Source organism: Zootoca vivipara, chromosome 2, assembly GCF_963506605.1.
Source record: "Zootoca vivipara chromosome 2, rZooViv1.1, whole genome shotgun sequence".
NCBI lineage: Eukaryota > Metazoa > Chordata > Lepidosauria > Squamata > Lacertidae > Zootoca > Zootoca vivipara.
Window position 1 is genome coordinate 10724810 of NC_083277.1, and position 6293 is coordinate 10731102.

Sequence of the window (6293 nt, forward strand, 5' to 3'; positions counted from 1 at the left end):
CGTGGGGGGCTTTTATTCCTTGTCTAATTGATTGTTCCTTCCCCCTGCCTTTGATCCTTAATTTATCCCTAATCCCCCCCCCCCGTTCTCAAACCTCAAGCCAAAGTCTCCCCCCTTTTTTACCTTTACAGCCCGGGCTCGGCTGGGGGGGTGCGGGGGGTATTTCTTCCTTTACCACCCCCCCAAACTTGTGTTTGGAGTGCGGATCCCTCCTCACCCTGTTTCTGCGCGCTTTTTGTGCCTGCCGTTTGGTTCCTAATTTTTCCCCGTCAATAGCGCTGCTGCTGCCAGGGCCCAGTGGCCGAATTCCGGCTCCTGGACGGCCCGGGCGGCTGCGCCGGGGCGTACGCCCAGTTTTTCGGGGGGTGGCTCCCACTACTTTTGTTGGCCTCCACGGCCGTTTTTCAGTCGCCTGCTGCATCCGGGAGGGAGCTTTGCTGTCCGGGGGGCTTACGGCCGCCCCGGCGCTTTCTGTTGGCGCTGAGCATTCGGCGGCCTCCCCGCGCCTTTCCTGGCTGTTCCAGCCCAGCGGGGGTCTCCTGGTTGCTTGCACCATTTGGGCCTCAATTTCAGGCCTGTTAGTGAGGAGAAGCTGGGGCCTTGATTTTTTGGTTGTCCCGGCTTCCTCCTCAGGCCCTTGGGCACGTTGAGAGAGGGCCTGCCCTGCTAAGGGGCCTTGCTGCCTGCTCCAGTCTTCCACCTGGTTATTGAGCCAGTGCAGGGCAGAGGGGTGGGGGGTGGGGTGGGGAGAGTGCGTGTCTGTGTGCATGCAGTCTCTGTGTCCAATCCCTGTGTCCGTGGGGCACATGCGCAGTAGCGCGGACACCGGGACACAGGGAATCTGGACGCAGAGACACAGGGACTTTATTATATAGGATAACAATCTAATCTGATACACAAATGTGATAATAAAACATAACTTTAAAATAACCAATTTATATCTAATAAAATAAAGTTCAACAATCCATTAAAATAGTATAGAATATTAAATATCAGCGTATAAATATTAAACAAATTACAATATATAATTTCTAAACTGTAATCAATAAAAACAATGGCAAGTGTCAGTGCATAAAATAGTACAATACAATACAAATTGAGAAGCAGAGACGCCTAAACTTAAAGAGTATTTTTTTAAGAAAAAATATCTGAACTCTCCTCCCAGCTGCTTCTGTTGTTCTTATCTGGGAAACGCAGGTGGCAAAAGGCCTTGCCTCACAGTTCTTCCTAGGCTAAGCTCCCTCATGAAGACTCCTAGGGCTGGAGGGTGGGGCAAGGCAGGTGGAAAAAGGCCTTGCCTGATGGACAGCTGGAAGTCTCTCCCCTCACCCTTCACTATGGTCCCCATCTCAGTTATGGGATGTACCCCCAATGAGGTTTTTTTTTCAGAATCAGCAGAATCTCCCCCACCCCTTGGCTTTTATTACGGTAACTGGTTTAATATACTTTAATCTTTAGAACTATGTTATTTTCTCTCTGGCTGGTTTTTGGTGCTCTGTTAATTGTTCATGATCTTATGCTGTCCCCCCAAAACAGAAACAATTGTAAAACCATGGGATTTTTTTTTAAAAAAAGGGGTAGACAGCTTTTGTATTGTTTTCAATCAATTTTATTTGTATTTTATGGATTTCAAATTTGGGAGGTATATGCGGTCAAAAAAAGAAAGAAACAGTATTAAAGAAAAGCTCCCAAACCTCCATTGCAGGCTATTGAGGAGTCCCTCAGCTTTTTGTGGGTGTGTACTGCGACAGTGGTGGTAACAAAAGATGTTATTTTTGTTTCAATCAATTCCAATAATCAAGGGGGCAACTATATTTAAGGAGTGGCAGAAAATAATTTCAAGCTATATCTGGCAGGGGAAGAAACTAAGAATTAAATTTAAGTTGCTAACATATATTAATAAAAGAGGGGGCTTCGCCTGCCAGACTTGAAGTAGTACTATGAAGCATCTTGCCTCTGTTGGTTAAAGGAATGGATATTGTTAGAAAGTACAGATTTGTTAGATTGCACCTTTGGAAGCAATGAGTTTGAAAAAGATAAATATGAGCAAAAATTGGGTTTCATATGAAAAATTAGTAAGAGAGGTAGGAAATAAATGGAAAATTAAACCTTATGAAGAAGTAAAAATATGTAAATGATTGGTTGCACTATCGCCAAATCAATGAAATGTTGAAAGAGGATTCAAAGGAAAATGGATTTGGTAATAATCAATCAAAATTTGAAATTGAAACATTAAATATTAAATATTGTTTAAAATGTACAAATTGCTGTTGGAATGGCATTTGAAAGACGAAGAGGTAAAGTCGGTTATGATACATTGGGCCAAAGACTTTGGGTATAACATACAGCTAAAAGACGGGAAAATTGTGGAAAGAAGGAATAAAATTTACAGCCTGCAATGCCTTGAGAGAAAATATGATGTTGAAATATACATTTTTAAAAAATCGGAAGCATTTTTACTTGGTATTGTTGGCGAGGATACTAATAGACAAGATAAGAAATTGGTTTTTATATGCGACAACGGCAGCTAGAATATTATTGGCACAGAAATGGAAGCAAGAAGAATTACTGATGAAAGAGGAATGGCAAACAAAATTAATGGACTATGTGTTCTTAGAAGATTGGGGTAAATATGTGAGCTATTTGAAAATCAATTGTAATCAACAGATTACGCCTGTAGGACTGCAAGGAGTTTTGTAAGGAGGACTACGGTATATGAAATATTGCAGGGAAAAATTATGAAAAGGATTATTTGTTATGGACTATTAAACGTAATAGTGAAAATAATGAAATGCAAGATAAGTGAGGAAGATTGAAAATCATTAGATGTGGCTGATGGAAGTCCAAGGCTTATAGCCAAAATAATGTATAAGATAAGAAAAGATGTTATGTGGTGTATGAGAAATACATGCAAATCTATATCTATAAAAATGTAGGCATTGCGCGTGCAGAGGTCACAGCCTTTCTCTGTAACCGCTGAACCAAATTGCATCAAATTAGGACAAAGCGTAACTTGCCCATCAGTGAGGGATCTGGCATAATTTTTTTTTTTCAAAAAAGCAGTTTTCATACCTTAAATAGTGATTAAAAGCAAAAAAAAGTGGCGCACAAATTAGACATCAGCAGCAAAAGCTCTGAAGACTCCAGCAGCATCCAATAGAAAGGCAGATTGCACACTGTCACCAGCAAAAGCTCTGAAGGGCGGCACCAAATAATGACATCATCAACCAAGCAACTGAAACCACCAAGGCGGCCATTACCAGACCCCTAGGTCCCTGCCAGGCTCCCGGGGGGGGGGGGGAGAGGGCAAGCGCCCGGATCGCAGGCTGAAGCACGGCCTTTGTTTTATGTAGGCCCCTGCCAGGCCGCCAGGCCCCCACTAGGCCCCGGGGGGGGGGGATAACCCACAGCAACGCACTTGGGGGCACGGCAAGGGGTTTTTACTTTAAAATTTAGCGGGTGTTGTGTCACATGCGAGGCTCCAGCAGCAATTTTAAGTAAGGGCAGTCGGGCCATTTTAACCTAGGTTTTATACTATGACTGTCTGCAAGCCTCTGCGTCTTAAAAAACAACAACCATGCACTTTCTCTCCCCAGTTTAAGTCCTTGGATATTTGCAGTGGCCAATCCCCCTACCTTTACAATCTCCTACCTTCCCCTTGCCACTTCCTGGTTTTTTTATGGAACCAAACAGCTCGGGCGCTTTGGAACTCGCCTTCTGTTGCTACGGGGCTGTGGGTCTTCGCTATTTGCCCCCCCCCCCCGGTCGGGATTATTAAAGTAGTTCTCTGGGTCACCTACTCCAAAATTAGGAAATCCAAATAACAAAACACACACACACACAAACCCCAAAACACACAACGCCCAAATCATACAATACCCACCAAAATAAATGAGAACCCCAAAAATAAAATTAAACAATAACTTCTGCTTCTCATGTTCTTATTTCAAAAAAATTTAATCTAAATATATAAAAATGTTCACGATGCATGCGGGGCCAATGTATGGAGATACAGGGGTGAGGGGACAACATTCCCCGGGGAAAACGGGGAAGGGTATCCTACCTCCACAGCCAAGGGGTTGGAGGGAGGAGGGGCGGGATACGTCATGGATCGGGACAGGTGGGGGGAATCACAGGCAGGAAACAACAAGACATGGACTGATAAGAAATGAAGAAGTTATGACCACTGCAAATATTTGTAGGCACAAATGGTATTGAGACTGGGAGTGCATGAGTTCCCAGAGAGCACTATGCTTAGATATCATCACAATTACACAAAAAAAGGAATATGTATAAGTCCTGGGAGTGTTTGCATTTTGTGTTGGAGTTGGATGATTGCTGAGAGTTCTGACTCTGGGTGAATGTGGGCTGAGGATCATAGTAGAAAAAGAAAAAGAAAAACCGCATCTACCCACTATTTTAATATATTCAAAGCTGGCACCCATCTATCTAGGTGGGTCTCTAGGGAGACAATGGAGGAGTGAGCCTGCTGTGGCTGTAGAGACCAATACAGGAGAGACATGTTTTGTCTCAATTGGGGCAGGTGAAGGCTGTTATGTCGTGAGTGTGATTTCAGCTCTTCGTGAAGTCAGCTCTAAGTGAATCAGCATACTAGCAAGGAACTGCTAGGAGTCAAGTATAACAAGACCAGTCTTCTTTATTGCAGTAGGAATCTTGACTGACTGGAGGGAAAGGGTGAGCTCCTTTTATACTCTCAGGAGCAGGGGTTGGGGAAAGGATACATTTAGATTTTGGCGGGAACCTATCAGAGTGAGGATCCAAATTGTTCTAACAAGTTAACCAATAGCAACTGTCACCGCACCCATTTTAATCGCCCTGGAGCGGGAAAGGTAGTTACAGGACTAGCAGATAAACTCATATACACAAATTAAACCAATACATAACAAAGGCATCCGGTTGTGCTGCTGCAGATGCACCAGGGTGTTTCTGGCCTTTCCACTCCTTCCAGAGATCATTCCTCTTCTGGCTACTGTTGTGCATATACCACCTGACTGACTGTTTCCAGGCTCTGCGATTGTCTGCAAGGGATTCCAAAATGGCAGGGTTAATGTTGCCAGCCTTCATGTCATGTTTGCAGACATTTGAAACGCAGAGTTGGTCTGCCAGTGGGCCTGGTGCCTGAAGTCAGCTCCCCGCCAGATGAGATCCCAGAGCAGAGCAGGAGATCACTATGCCCAGGCCAGGAAGAGAGAGCGGTCTCTGATAAGCACTTCTTTCTTGAAGCTCCCCGACAATGACAGCACATCAGCCCCGAGATGGCGAGTCATTTGCAGACAGGAAAACTCCCAAAGACAGACAACTGAGAAAGTAAAAGTCAGCTGTGCCTTCACTGTGAGGCAGCAGCCATGATCCAGGATCTCTGTGCTGAAGCCACTTGTCCCATCTGCCTAGAATACTTCAAGGATCCTGTGACCATTGGATGAAGGTTAAGAAGTTAAAACCCTAAAACTGGGGGTTGGCAGAAATTCTACTGAGTCCACGCCTCCCTATTTCCAAAGAATCATAGAACTGTCATGTTGGAAGGGACCCCAAATGCTATCTAGTCCAACCCCTTGCACGGAATCATAACCAATGTGCACTTTATAGCTCAATAAGCAAGCTGAATCACAGCCACTCATTCACATTTGTACTTCTCTGAATTTTTCTAATGCACTTTCCCAGTCAAGTAATCCTATATAATAAAGTGCAAGTGTCTCTGTGTCCAGTCCCTGTGTCCCAGTGTCCGCGCTACTGCGCATGTGCCCCACGGACACAGGGACTGGACGAAGACACTGCAAGCGCGCTCTCCCCCCCGCCTCCTCCAATCGCCGCTCCCGGCCGGACACCGCCTCGCTGCAGGGCATGTCGGGGAAGCGATGGTGGAGGCCGGCGGAGGTGAATGGGGGGAGGAAGGGCACCTTTGAGGAGCCCGGTCTGGCTCCCGCCGCCGCCGCCGCGGCCCCAGAGCCTGATGCCGCCAGCTCGGTCCTCCTCCTCCTCCTCCTCACAACCCTCCCTGGCCCGTGAGAGGAGCGGCAGGGTTGCGGCGGCGGCGGCAGCGGGAGGTCACGAAGCATCGGTGGCGAGGTAGGCGTTTGTGTCCCACGGAGAAACGGGGCTTTCCGCCTTTCCAACGCAGGGTTCGCGGCTGGCCCCGGTGCCGCCTCCAGCCAAGCCAGGCCAGGCCAGGCCAGGGCGGGGAAGGAGCCTCTCCTCCCCGGCGTAGGTCCCGAACCCCGGGCGCTAGAACATCCCGGGGTTCAGAGAAGCGCTTGCGCAAGCACTTCTCCGAA